This window comes from Silurus meridionalis, chromosome 13 (genome assembly GCF_014805685.1).
Source record: "Silurus meridionalis isolate SWU-2019-XX chromosome 13, ASM1480568v1, whole genome shotgun sequence".
NCBI lineage: Eukaryota > Metazoa > Chordata > Actinopteri > Siluriformes > Siluridae > Silurus > Silurus meridionalis.
In genome coordinates, this window is record NC_060896.1 from 15,538,910 (window position 1) to 15,554,493 (window position 15,584).

Here is a 15,584-nt window from a genome sequence, read left to right on the forward strand (position 1 = left end):
TAAGAGTGGAAGAAGGTGCACACTAGTGGACTATATTCTATGTAGGAGATGCAACCTGATGGAGATTGGAGACTGTAAAGTGTTGGCAGGGGGCAGTGTAGCTAGACAGCATTGGATGGTGGCCAGTAGGATGGCTTTGGAGGTGAAGAATAAGAGGAGAAGTGTGAGGACTGAAAGAAGAATAAGTTGGTGGAAACTGAAGGAGGAAGACTATAGTGTAAGGTTTAAGGAAGAGGTCAGACACGGGCTCGGTTGTGTTGAGGTGCTGGATGATTGGGCAACTACTGCTGAAGTGATAAGAGAGACAGCTAGACAAAGAGACAAAGAGACGTGGTGGTGGAATGAGGAAGTGCAGGAGCGCGTAAGAAGAAAGAGGTTGGGGAAACAGGATTGGGAGAGATGAGAAATGTAGGCAGGCGTACACAAAGATGAGGCAGCAGGTGAAGAGAGGGATGTAGCAAAAGTCATGGTACAGGCAAATGAGGAGCTGTATAAGAAATTAAACAATAAGGAAGGAAAAAAGCATGTGTCATTGGCCAGGCAGAGGAACCGAGATGGGAAGGATGTGCTGCAAGTTAGAGCAATAAAGGATGGAGATTAAAATGTGTTGACTAGTGAGAAGAGTGTGTTGAGAAGGTAAAGGGATTATTTTGAGCAGCTGATGAATGAGGAAAATGAGAGCAAGAGAAGGTTGGATGATGTAGAGATGGTGAAGCAGAAAGTGGATAGGATTGGTAAGGAGGAAGTGAGATCAGCATTTAAGAGGATGAAGAGTGGAAATTCGGTTTTGTTTAGGAGAGATGGCAGTGTTTTTACCCAGATTGTTTAAGAAGATTTTGGATTTTTTTTTTTTTTTTCTCATCGCTTTAAAATATCTAAATATTGTTTTGATTTCCTGCATCCTTTACTTTCCGTTGGCTCTGTCTCTTCTATTTTTGCTTTCGGAAGAGCGCTTTTTTCCCTGTTTGAGGGTATGAAAGCAGTGAGTGGAGGGCATTCCCACCAGAACTACGAACACACACTACAGTAATCACATTAAGGTACGTAATTTCTCTGCTATGGCAAACATCCAGTTCATTCAGTGTGTGAAGTGTGACATGTTTAGTTGGTTTTTCTCCGTTGTTAGCGATAATTTTATCTGTGACAAGTGTAAGCTAGTTTGCTCTTTGACAGAGAAGATCTTAGCATTAGAGGGGCACATCCAGAGTCTAGAGAGAAATAGTGAGTGTGAGAGCAGTCCAGTTTCTGCAGGGGAAAGTCTGGATGCCCTAGGTGAAGCTAGCATTCCCCCGACTCTGGCATTAAAGCCCTCGCTGCGGGGCGAATGGGTGACGGCTCGGCGGCATACTCGCATAGCCAAAGCTAACGCTAAGGCTTGCCCATTGGAACACCATTCCTCTCTGCTTCACGTGTCCAACAGGTTTGCTCTCCTCAGTGAAGCACCCGCTGAGAAACCTGAAAGAGCTCTGGTTTTAGGAGACTCCATTCTGAGGCACATGAAATTAGCTAGACCTTTAGGGGCACAAGCAGCACAGGTTATGTATATACCGGAAGCCATTGTGCCGGACATAACAGGTCAGCTTAGATTCTTAGGAAAGCACAGGTTCTCTAAGATAGTTTTTCACACAGGAGCTAATGATATACGCCTTCAACAGTCAGAGGTTACTAAGAGTAATATTATAGAGGTGTGTAAATTAGCGAAGGCAATGTCCGATGCAGTAACATGCTTTGGCCCCATCCCAATGCGACGTGCCAATGTAGCCTACAGCAGGTTATCGTCGCTAAACTGCTGGATGTCCGAGTGGTGCTCCAAAAACAATGTGGGCTTCATTAATAATTGGAGCATTTTTGAGGGCAAGGCTGGCCTGTTAGGGCAGGACGGTATCCATCCCACCCGGGAAGGTGCTGCTCTTATTTCTTGTAGTATAGGTCATAGTCTCAGAACAGCACTAGTTAACAAGTGACTGTCTAGAGCCAAGGCCAGGGAGCAGACAGACAGGCTAAACCGACCGTCTGCTAGCTGCACAGAGTCGTCACTCAGGATCCACCAAATTGAGACTGTGTCTGTCCCCCGAGCGAAACCAAAATATAGGAATTCTCAGAAAGTCTGTTTTAGTAACCTGATTAACATTAAATTAAATAGGACTGAATGCACAGCCAGCACCTCTGATCTAAAGATAGGATTGCTGAATATTAGATCTCTCACGTCAAAAGCGCTTACTTTAAACAAAATTATTACCGACCAGGAGTTTAATATAATGTGTTTGACAGAAACGTGGATTAAACCGAATGAATATGTAGCATTAAATGAAGCAAGTCCTCCTGGGTATAGTTACATACACCAACCCCGTCTAAATGGCAGAGGAGGTGGAGACGCAGCTATTTATTATAATAATCTAAACGTCACACAAAAGACTAAACACAAATGTAAAACATTTGAAGTTTTTTACACCAGCATAAAATATTCAGTGTCCAAAAGCAGGTCCAGTCAGTCAATTCCACTAATTATTATTTATAGACCCCCAGGGCCCTACTCTGATTTTCTCATAGAATTTGCAGATTTCATCACAAATTTAGCTACTTCTTTAGACAAAGCATTAATTATTGGTGACATTAATATTCATTTTGATAATCAGAAAGACTCCTTAAGAGCAGCAGTTGTGTCCATTCTAGATTTAGTTGGAATTAATCAGAATGTTATAGGACCCACTCATAGTGGTGGACACACTCTCGATTTGTTGTTAACATTTGGTTTAAAAATAAAAAAAACATTCATAATTCCACAGTCTGAGGCTATTTCAGACCATTATCTCATCTCTTTTAAAATCTGCCTCAGTCATTGCATTTCTACCTCACCACGTTTCCGTGTTAAGCGTACTTTCACGTCAGCTACAGCAGCGCGTTTTATCAATAATCTTCCAGAAATTACGATATTAGATAGATCACCGTTTGAGCCCGCAGAGCTCGACTGGGCCACTGAATACCTAGAATCAATGTTACATTATACTCTAGATGATGTAGCTCCCCTTGAGACCAAAATGATCAGGGAGAAAAAATTAGCACTGTGGTATAATGATCATACACGCACCTTAAAACAGACCACTCGGAAATTAGAACGTAAATGGCGTCAAACAAAACTGACAGTATTTCAAATAGCATGGAAGGAGAGCCTCTTATCTCTTAGTGCTGCTAGATCAGCATATTTATCCACCCTCATAGAAAATAACAAGCATAATCCTAGATTTTTATTCAGCACGGTAGCAAAATTAACAGGGAATAAAAGCACTGCACTAACATGCACACAATCATTAGGTAGTAATGATTTCATGAACTTTTTTAAAATAATAAAATTAAAAACATCAGGCAAGAAATCCAGACAATTAATATAAATCCAAATTATTTTACAAGTAACCCTGTAGACAGCAGTGTAATTATAGCAGAAAATCAATTACAAAGCTTCACTCCTTTTCATGAGAATGACTTAATTTCATTAATTTCCTCATCAAAATCATCAACCTGCATTCTCCATCCCTTGCCTACAAGTTTCTTTAAACAGATAACTCCAAAGGTAATTGAACCTGTTTAAAAAATAATAAACTTTTCCATTAGCACTGGTTATGTACCAAAATCCTTCAAACTGGCAGTTATCCACCCCCTAATTAAGAAACCTGACCTTAACCCATGTCAGCTGTCCAACTACAGACCAATATTAAATCTCCCCTTTAAATCCAACATTTTAGAAAAGGTTGTAGCACAGCAGTTATGCTCACACCTATCAGTCAGGATTTCGGCCTCATCATACACAGAGACTGCGCTATTTAAGGTGGTAAATGACCTGTTATTGGCCTCTGATCAGGGTTTTGTCTCCTTACTTGTTTTGCTCAACCTTAGTGCAGCTTTTGACACCATTGATCACACTATACTACTTGCTAGACTTGAGAACGTTGTTGGAATAAAGGGAACAGCTCTCTCTTGGCTCAGGTCTTATTTGACTGATCGCTATCAGTTTGTTGATGTAAATGGTGTGTTCTCCACACTCTCTGAGGTAAAGTTTGGTGTTCCTCAAGGATCTTTCTTAGGCCCTCTGCTTTTCTCTTTATATATGCTGCCTCTTGGTGAAATTATTCATAAACATGGGATTCGCTTCCATTGCTATGCTGATGACACACAGCTGTATATTTCAGCAAAGCCAGATGAGAAAGATCAGCTTAACAATGTTGAGAAGTGTGTAAAGGACATTATTCAGTGGATGCTTGATAAATTTCTTCTGCTCAACTCAGATAAGACGGAAGTAATTTTACTAGGACCAGCTAGAAGCAGCTAGAAGCATTTACGTAGCACCTCTGGACGGTGTTTCTGTTTCAGCATGTTTGGCTGTCAAAGACCTTGGTGTTATTATTGACCCGAGTCTTTCCTTTGAGGCTCACATGAATAATATTACCAGGATCGCCTTCTTTCACCTTAGAAATATTGCGTCGTTACAGGATGCAGAAAGTTCACTAGTTCATGCTTTTGTTACTTCTAGATTAGATTACTGTAACGGTTTACTTTCTGGGTGTGCAAATAAGTGCATAAATAAGCTTCAGTTAGTTCAGAATGCAGCAGCAAGAGTCCTCACTAGATCTAGGAAATATGACCACATCACCCCTGTTTTAATCAGTCTACACTGGCTCCCAATTAAATCTTGCATTGATTATAAAATACTACTACTGACGTTTAAAGCACTTAACGGTCTTGCACCGCAGTATCTGAGTGAACTTCTGTACCAGTATGATCCTCTACGCCTACTTAGATCAAAAGGTGCTGGCTATCTGTTGGTTCCTCAAATAATGAAGACTACAGCAGGGGACAGATCTTTCTCTTATAAAGCCCTACAGTTATGGAACAGCCTTCCAATCAGTGTTCAGGACTCAGACACATTCTCAGTGTTCAAGTTGAGGTTGAAAACATATTTATTCAGTCAAGTCTTTGATCAGTAGATTTTTTTTTTCTTAGGTAAAGGCTCAGATCTGGAGGGAACATAAATATAGAGTGTTTGGTGAACTGGGATATTTGTATGCTGTCGTCCCCTCACATTCACATGTTCACTCAGGTTTGTTGACAGTGGTGTGGTGGGTCGGCTCTTATCCCAGAGAGCCCTCATGTCTGTACAGTGGAACCTCGGAGCTCGCGAGGGTAAGGGACCAAGACCGGTCGCGAGTTCCGAATTTTCGCGACCTTTTGATATGCCCCTTCCAACCCAGTAAAAACCCAAAGAACACTATACGAAATCGATTTAAATGAGTAAATAACACTATTTCACTCCATACATAATAAAAATAGTTTTAAAGCATTTTTTAGACAATTTTAATTAGATAAACCTTGATTAGAAATGTTAAAACTAGCGTTTTGAGCAGCTCGCGGTTGCTCACGAGCCGATTTGAATGAGAGTCGCCGGTCGGAATGAAAGTCGCGAGCATGCGAGGTCGCGAGCGCTGAGGCCGCGAGCTCCGAGGTTCCACTGTATTACCTTCTGGTTCTCCCTTTTAGTTATGCTGCCATAGCAAATCTTACCGGAGTCCAAACTGCACAGTGACATTAACTTTCATACAACAATAAGGACACTTAATAATCCATATCCTTCTCTACCTGTCAGCCTCTTCTCTCTCTCTCTCTCTCTCTCTCTCTCTCTCTCTCTCTCTCTCTCTCTCTCTCTCTACAGTTTGCTTCTGATCACCATCACTGTACCCCGCAACATTGTATATCTGCTTCAAATGGATATTCGGTGCAACCCAGATGAGAATGGGTTCCCTCTTGAGTCTGGTTTCTCTCAAGGTTTCTTCCTTATGCCATCTCGGGGAGTTTTTCCTTGTCACAGTTGCTCATCAGGAACAAACTTACTTACAAAGAACATATTTACTTTTAATCACCACATTATCTGTGTAAAGCTGCTTTGAGACAATGTTCATTGTTAAAAGCGCTATACAAATAAAAATGAAATGAATTGAATTGGAAGGTAAGAGGATGCCTGAGGAATGGAGAAGGAGTTTGCTTGTACCGGTTTTTAAGAATAAGGGAGATGTGCAGACCTGCAGTAACTACAGGGGAATAAAGTTGGTCAGTCACACCATAAAGTTATGGGATAGAGTAGTGGAAGCCAGGGTGAGGGAAGAGGATTTCCATCTGTGATCAACGGTATGGTTTTATGCTAAGGAAGAGCACTACTAATATTTGGTGAGAGTAGGGAGCAGGTTGAGAAGAGCTTTTGAGAGGTGGAGGTATGCACTGGGGAGAAGGGGAATAAAAGTCAGTAAGACTAAGACAAAGTACATGTTTGTGAATGAGAGGGCAGTGGAGTGGTGCAGTTGCAGGGAGAAGTGGTAAAGGTGGATGAGTTCAGATACCTGGGGTCAACAGTGTAAAGTAATGAAAAGTGTGTTAGAGAAGTGAAGAAAAAGAGTGCAGACAGGGTGGAGTGGGTGGAGAAGAGTGGCAGGAGTGATTGGTGATAGAAGGGTATCTGCAAGAGTAAAATGAAAGGTTTAAAGGACTGTGGTGAGACCTGCTATGTTGAAAGATTTTTAGAGACAGGAGGTGGAGCTGGAGGTAGCTAAGCTGAAGATGTTGAGATTTTCATTGGGGGTGACAAGGATGGACAGGATTAGAAATAAGTTTATTAGAGGGACAGCACATGTAGGACGTTTTGGAGACAAGGTGAGGGAGGTGAGATTGAGTTGGTTTGGACATGTGCAAAGGAGGGACATGGGGTATATCGGTAGGAGAATGCTGAGGATGGAGACACCAGAAAGTAGGAAAAGAGGAAATCCAAAAGGAAGGTTTATGGATGTGGTGAGGAAAGACATGCAGGTAGTTGGTTTGAAAGAGGCAGATGTAGAGGACAGGGTGGTATGGAGACAGATGATCCGCTGAAGTGCGCTAATGGGAGAAGCCGAAAGAAGAAGGAGAATTATTATTATTATTATTTTATTATTATTAATATTGTTATTGTTATTATTAGAAAAACGGTTAGCAATAATTTATAATCCAAATTATAATTATTACACTTATATACCTATATTACTGTCAGGGATCCACCTGCCACGCCCCCCTCAGTAGCTGTCATGCTGCCTTGCTCTGCCTCTCCAGGCATTAACGAGAGACAAGTGTCTTTCGTTACCTATGCAGCATATAAGCCTCCGTTCCGACTTCTCTAGTGTCGGACCTACAATATAGCTACGGACACCGAACTTGCTCGAGGATGCCAGAATTCCCCGCTGGTTGGTGGTTTAATTTCCGTTCTGTGGATTACTTTTAGTTCCATGGATTACTTTCCTTCCTCAGATTATACTCTCCGTTCAGTTTGTAACTCTTCATGACTTGTGTGTGTTTGTGATTTAAATAATGCATGATTGAGTTACTTCCGCTTTCGGCTCGTTGTCTGTGTCCTAACAGAAGGTCCGTCCGAAACCAAAAACAGATTGTCCCTACCACAATGGATCGGCAGCCGAACCCAGATTTGGATTTCCCCCAAAAGCTCTGTGCCGCTCCTAGCGGGTTCAGACTCACCAGAGCCGGATCATGGAAGCGCGGCTGCACCGCGCCACACCCCTCTGAGAGCACTAGGGGATTCCCGGCTCATTTTTACGCCAATGCGGCCGAGTGGAGTGGCTTCCTGGGGAGCGCCTGCGGCTATATCGGGACACAGTCATCCCAATTCCCCACCGAGCGAGCCAAAATCGCCTTTTTTATTTCCCTCTTGTCTGGGGATGCTCTCTCTTAAGCCAGTACGCTGTGGAGCATCAAAGAAGGCAATTTTGGCTAACAGGCTGTTTTCTTCGGGCTATTCTTGGGGATATTCTGTATGACATTGGTGGACCTGCTTCAGTGTTCCGCTGAAGGTGCCGCTCAGCTTCAGAGTTCCTCAGACTGCGCCGCTCTGTTCCAGAGTTCCTCAGAGTGCGTTGTTCCGTTCCAGAGATCCACCAAGCATGCCGCTCTGTTTCGGGGTTCCCGTGGGCGTGCCACTCCGTTTCTTAGTTCTGAAGAGCGTGCGGCTCCATTCCAGAGTTCCCACAAGCACGCGGCTCTCTAGACGATGTCATCTGAGCAGAGGATGTCGCGCTGCCTCCGATCTCCGCCCTGGGGGACGTCCAGTCTGTAAGCTCCGCCGAGGACATCGTTTAGCCTCCAGTCTTCATTAAGGACGACGCTCTGTTCCAGTTCCTCACAGAGGGCATCACTCTACTCCAGGCCTCCGCAGCTGAGTTGCTCCACCTTGGGTCCTTCTAGACCTTCCCCGGTTTCTTGGCAGTGCGTTCCAGGCCTCATCCTTCAACCCTGGACGGTTGGCGGGGTCTTCCTCGGAGTGCCCTGGCCCACCTGGTGTGGGTGGTTTTGGGGCGTCAGGTGCCGCCTCTGGGGGGGTAATGTCAGGGATCCACCTGCCACGCCCCCCTCGGTAGCTGTCACGCTGCCTTGCTCTGCCGTTCCCGGTGACAGGTGTCTCTCGTTACCAATGCAGCATATAAGCCTCCGTTCCGACTTCTCTAGTGTTGGACCTACTATATGGCTACGGACACCAACCTTGCTCGAGGCTGCCAGCATTCCCCGCTGGTTCTGTGGTTTGCTTTCCGTTCTGTGGATTACTTTCAGTTCCGTGGATTACTTTTGGTTTGTAACTCTTCATGACTTGTGTGTGTTTGTGATTTAAATAAAGCATGATTGAGTTACTTCCGCTTTCGCCTCGTGGTCCGTGTCCTAACAATTACATACATATATGATGAATATTTTACTCTGTGAGACTAATAAAAAAGACTTGATACATAGGCTAGTCTCTATCTTTGTTGAATCTTCTGCATATCATGTAACTTTCTATTGATGAACACCAGAAACATTGCTAAAATGCTTTTTAAAGTTTATTCATTTGCTTTATCCAAATTTCATAAACCATTGGCTCATATATACAAATAGTATACGATTTCTTTTACTTTACTATTTGCTGAAATAGGACTACATCAGGAAGTCTCCTGGGATCAGCCCTAAAGAACTGATTTAATGCACCAAACCAAATATGGCACAGCTTCCAAGCAACAGCATAATTTTTTTATTCTCCTTTAATGCTTTTATTTAAATACTTGTCCTATTATAGGATCATGTACAATTATGATCCTACAATTGCTAGATTTAGATATTTATATGTGTTTAAAAAGCATGCATATATTAAAAATATCACCTATACAAACATAATGGGAGGAAAATTGTAAACTTTATATCTATAACTATGAGTGACAATTGAAATTGCATTCAGGTATTGATGTGCATAAATAAAATTTCATTAAACATATTACATTAAATAATAATTCCATAACAGTCAGACCATGCAGGCTGAAATATAGAAGGTGAGGTAGTTTATACAGCTTAATGTGTATGTTTGTGTGTGTGACTAAGAGAGATGTCTCATAAGTACTATAGTGCTAGCCCTAGCATGGCCAGCAGTAAAGTTTCATTAAAATAAAGGTAAGTACACACAGCACATGTTGCTTTCTGTAACAGGTGGTGTGGAGCATTCAGTGATGTCAGCCAGCACTCTTGACTATTTGTGGAGGTGGCCCCCTGATATTTCATGATTTTCAGGATTTACACCGTCTTTACCCTCCTCTCTCGCTCTATTTTCCTTCCCTGTCCTCCTCCCACCTCACAGCCTTGACTGACAAACTAATCACTGTGCTAGAATCCCCCTGACTATTTATTCTACTGCAACAGAACACCTCCCAGTCAATGAAACAGCAATATAATGATTGAGCAAGACAGAAAAGGGGGAGGATTAGGGTGTTGAGCAACTGGAAGACATTTGCTGTTACCACCTTCATTTCTCAGGCCTTCACTTCTCATCCACACAGCTTCTGGTAGGTTAGAAACAGATTGGCAGGAATAAAGAGAAAAAAGACAAAGAAAGAGAGAGATGAATGTGTCTCAGGAGGTAGCACACCAAAAGGCAGGTTATTAAAAGCCACAAAGCAGATTCCCTGCTGGGCATGGAGAAATAACCCCAGCATGGGGAAGCCACATCTGAAAAGAAGAGCGTCCAGTTACTAAATTGTTCTAAATGTGTAAATGTTTTATTTTACAGGGTTTTTGTAGTTTAGCAATGTTTTGGAAATAAGGCAGGCGAGACCCCTAGCCAAGATGGCAGCAAAAAGGTCATTGTGATGCCAAGTGATTACATCAAACATAAATTAGGCATCTAGACACTACACATCTTGTAGAAAAAATTACAATTATAAAAATGTTGAAAATAACACTTAACATACCACTACTAGAGCTCCACATAACTAAATATCGATCTGTGGAGGAAGCAAAAAAAAAGCAATGGGCACTATTATTGTCCAGTCCCATCACCTAAGTCAATGATTCAATTTCCATACTTTTTGCAAACGTAATTGCAAAAAATCAATTATCTATATCTCAGGGACCAACAGAACCCAATTCACAGACTACAATGGCATGGTAAGTAAAGAGAGTGGCAAGGATGCAAGAATGTTCCAGTCACTAATGCCATAGGGAGTCAGTCACAACCCTGTTGAATACTGACCATCATTATCCTATCTTTAATATTGAACTGCCTCCAAAAAAAACACAGGTAAATTAGAGTAACATTTGAAAACACTACTTCTTAGAAATTGTCCTAATGACATAAAAAACAGCAGAATGTGTAGATGCATTTGATTAAGGGATCTAAATGGTGTACTCTTCACTGCTCGATTCCAGAACAATAGTTTTAATGTGAGCTCTATTAAACATGTTATTGAAAAGTTATAGTGTGCAATTTTTCTTGTAGATTGAGGGGGCAGTTTAAACAATGTCCATAGGAGATTAAAATTCCAATGTTTTAGTCCCTAATAAAAGTGTTGTTTATACTGACATAAATAGCCATTACAGTGATTGAAATGACCCAATTGAAAATTGGCACTTTTGTCTTGAAAAGAGAATGCTGAGCAAATATTAATAATTATTGATAAATGATACATGATACATAGAAATGTAGAACTCTGTGGAAAATAAAAACAGATTGAAGCTATTTAACCAGTGACATATTTTGATTCTTGCCATTTTTGATACAGCTGCTATGTCAGGAAATTTAGAATAATTGCCTTTTTGATTAGAACCAGATAGAATAGATATTAGAATCAACATACAGTAGAACTAGATAGCATAGCAATTAGATAGCATATTGATCATATACAAGAATGGCTTAACTGTACCAACAGAGGTCACCATGTTTAAACAGAACCACATACAAATGCATACAGTGTCTCCACCAGCAAAGTCCAGTCCACCAGTAATGGCGGGTCATCACATGATTATATGCTTTTGAATGCTGTATCAAATAGGGCACTGCATTTGTTGTAAGACAATAATACTGTCATCTCTTTTTAAATTGTGGATTGAGAACCTGGGGTGAAGTATAAATGTATAAATCTCTTTTCATATGCGTTTGAATGCTGTATCAAATAGGGCATTGCATGTGTTAGTAAGTCAAATGCAAACATATTTTATTTTTATTTTATTTAAGTTTAGCCCAGGTTCTGCATAAACAGTTTAAAAGAGAGATTGCAGTATTATTGACAAAATGACAGAATTGACACAGATATCAGGCTGTCATAAATTCTTATATTTTTCTGAAGCATGGCTGTTTTTTACAAACTGCTGATTATTACATTTATATTACAGTAGTTAAGAATTCTAATTAAAAAAAACGTAATTTATTCAGCTTGACAGTGGAGAATATTGGGATTGGAAAAAAAATCTAGCACATTTTTACATAAAAATAGATCAGTCATATTACAGTAATTTTATATTATTATTATATTTATTATATTATTAAGAGACAGCTTTACAATACTATTTCCACAGTTAAATAATTTTTTTTAAATGTTTGATGAAATTCATTCATTTAAGACATTGTTTAAAGACAGAAATTGTTAGAATGTCTATAAGTTCCACAACAGCATGCTTAATGAGTATGACTCTTGACACAGCATACATGAGCTGGAAAGCCACATTTCTTTCAGGTCAGTGGACAAATTAGGCTGCTTCACTTGTTTGTAGTCCTTACTGTAATGCTCCAGCATGCCAAAAGTATTATGTGTAGACTACACATTCACATTGGATTTGCTTAGAGAAAGGTGAATAGTTTGCCAGGCAAAGTGACTTGGAAAGTGTCATCAGACTGTATCATATCATGCCATTATTACAAAAATAAACTTTGTAATTAAATTTTTTTTTTCTACATTGCTATCTATGCTTATACACTGTTAGTTTTTTCTTTCACCTTCGCAGTTCCACTGACATATAGCCACAACATTTATTATTTCAGACGTCTATAATTGGAGTATTTATATAATCTAATCTATGATAGATTGTGTCATATTTCTATAATTTACATACTGTAATCTGCAGAAACATTTAAATTTGACATTTAATTCATTATTGAATGGCTGTGGCGTAGCTTTCCTTTTGTTAATTTGTTTGGCGTGAATACCAGGAGTTAGGGCGCCGGACATGGAAGGTAAGCTTAGGTTTCTAGGAAAGCATAGGTTCTCTAAGATAGTATTTTACACAGAAGCTCATGATATATGCCTCCAATATTCAGAGGTTAAAAAAAGAGTAAGGCAATGTCTGATTCTGTAAAATGTTCTGGCCCCATCCCAATGCAGCATGGTGATGTAGCTTACAGCAGGTTACGGTTACTAACTGCTGGATGTCCGAATGGTGTTAAAAAAACAATGTGGGCTTTATTGATAATTGGAGCAATTTTGAGGGCAATGCTGGCCTATTAGATGAGGGTGGTATACATCCCACTCGGGAAGGTGCTGCTCTAATTTCTTGTAGTATAAGTCATAGTCTCAGTCTCAAAACTTTTAAAATCTGCCGCAAAGTACCACACCACGTTACCAGGTTAAGCATACATTCACGTTAACTACAAGTATGAGTGTCAATGGTGCAAGGACAGATTATTCTGTTAGGGAGTGTTACTGGGAGGTCGACACAAATGGCCCTGAATAAATGTCTTTACCAGCGGTGCATGAGTAGAGGGCGGAGCTGGACGGAACGAGAGGTAAGAAACTCCTGCAGCTGATGAGACTAATCAGTGTGCTCTGTCTCAGTCTGGCAACGCCCATAAAGAAGAGAGAGAGACACCAACCTCCAGGAGAGGGAGACACACCAAGCAGAGAGACGAGCGGAAGGGTCACCAAAAGGTGATTAAACGCGAGCGGGCGCGTTTAAAGATGAGAGAGGCAACTATGAGAGACAAAATGAGGAAAAAAAAAAGAAAAAAAAAAATCACATTGTCTGATTTTTAAAGAATTTATTTGCAAATTATGGTGGAAAATAAGTATTTAGTCGGATTTTCAACTGCCTCCAAATATTTTCTATGGGGTTGAGATCTGGAGACTGGTTAGGCCACTAAAGGACCTTGAAATGCTTCTCATGAAGCCACTCCTTGGTTGCCCGGGCGGTGTGTTTGGGATCGTTGTCATGCTGAAAGACCCAGCCACGATTCATCTTCAATGCCCTTGCTGATGGAAGGAGCTTTTCACTCAAAATCGCACGATACATGGCCCCATATATTCCTTTCTTTACATGGATCAGTCGTCCTGGTCCTTTTGCAGAAAAACAGCCCCAAAGCATGATGTTTCCACCCCCATGCTTCACAGTAGGTATGGTGTTCTTTGGATGCAACTCAGCATTCGTTCTCCTCCAAACACGACAAGTTGAGTTTTTACCAAAAAGTTCTATTTTGGTTTCATCTGACCATATGATATTCTCCCAATCCTGTCCTGGATCATCCAAATGCTCTCTAGCAAACTTCAGACGGGACCAGACATGTACTGGCTTAAGCAGGGGGACATGTCTGGCACTGCAGGATTTGAGTCCCTGGTGGCGTAGTGTGTTACTGATGGTAGCCTTTGTTACTTTGGTCCCAGCTCTCTGCAGGTCATTCACTAGGTCCCCTTGTGTGGTTCTGGGATTTTTGCTCACCGTTCTTGTGATCCTTGTGACCCCACGGGATGAGATCTTGCGTGGCACCCCAGATCAAGGGAGATTATTAGGTCTTGTATGTCTTTCATTTTCTAATAATTGCTCCAAGCTTTCTTCATACCAAGCTGCTTACCTATTGCAGATTCAGTCTTCCCAGCCTGGTGCAGGTCTACAATTTTGTTTCTGGTGTCCTTTGACAGCTCTTTGGTCTTGGCCATTGTAGAGTTAGGCGTCTAAATGTTTGAGGTTGTGGACAGGTGTCTTTTATACTGATAACGAGTTCAAACAGGTGCCATTAATACAGGTAACAAGTTGAGGACAGAGAGCCTCTTAAAGAAGAAGTTACACATCTGTGAGAACCAGAAAAACCAGATAAGATATAACTTTTATTTTTACTAGGACCATATGCAGCTAGAAGTAAACTTTCTGATTATGTATCATCTCTGTATGGTCTTTGTGTCTCTTATTGTGTACAGCAGTCAAAGTCCTTGGTGTGATTATTTACCCTGGTCTGTTCTTTGAGGCTCAAATGACTAACATTACCAGGATGGCCTTCTTTCACCTTTGAAATATTGCTAAAATTTGAAATATGATGTTACAAGATGCAGAAAAACTAGTTAATGCTTTTGTTAAATCTAGATTAAACTAGTGTCACTGTCTGAGTGTTCAAGTAAGTTTATAAATTAACTTCAGCTAGTCCAGAATGCAGCAGCAAGGGTCCTTACTAGATCTAGAAAATATGACCACATCACCCCTGTTTTAATCAGTCTATACTGGCTTCCAATTAAATATTGTATTGATTATAAAATACCAGCAACTCACATATAAAACACTTAACAGTCTCACGCTGCAGTATCTGAGTGAACTTCTGTACCATTATTATCCTCCATGCCTACTTGGATCAAAAGGTACAGGCTATTTGTTGGTACCTCAAATAATCAAGACTAAAGCAGGGGGCAGATCTTTCTCTTACTAAGATCCACAGTTATGGAACAGCCTTCCAATTAGTGTTCAGGACTCAGACACAGTCTTAGTGTTTAAGTCAAGGCTGAAAACATTTATTTAGTAAAGCCTTTGATAATTAGATTTTTCTTACGTAAAGGAGCAGGACTGGAGGGATCATTGATGTAGAGTGTTCAGTGAGTTGGGATAATTGTATGCGGTCATTCTCTCTCTCACACGTTCACTCAGTTTTGTTGATGGTGATATAATGGGCTGTCTTTTATACCATAGATCCCTCATCATGTCTGTGTTACTTTCTGGCTCTCCCTTTTAGTTATGCTGCCATAGCTAGTCTTGCTGGAATCCCAAACTGCACAGTGTTCTTAACTTTTATACAACAATAAGAATACTTAATAATCCATATCTTTCTCTCCCCGTCACCTCTCTTCTCTCTCTCGCTCTCTCTCTCAGTCGAGTTAAACTATTGAGGTACCAGTGACCACTGTTTCTGCACCTCTCCTCGGATCTGCCTTCATCCTGGCCTGCGTCCGGATGGTGTTGTCTTCGATTGGAGGCCACTCTGTGCAGCTGGGGATTCTCATCAACACCCTGGGGATCCA

At 41.0% G+C, this 15,584-nt stretch overlaps 1 pseudogene; it reads left to right on the plus strand.

The window, feature by feature from the left end:
* Window positions 1–2,189: 2,189 nt before the first annotated feature.
* Window positions 2,190–4,952, plus strand: LOC124396004 (annotated as a pseudogene).
* The last annotated feature ends 10,632 nt before the right edge of the window (window positions 4,953–15,584 follow it).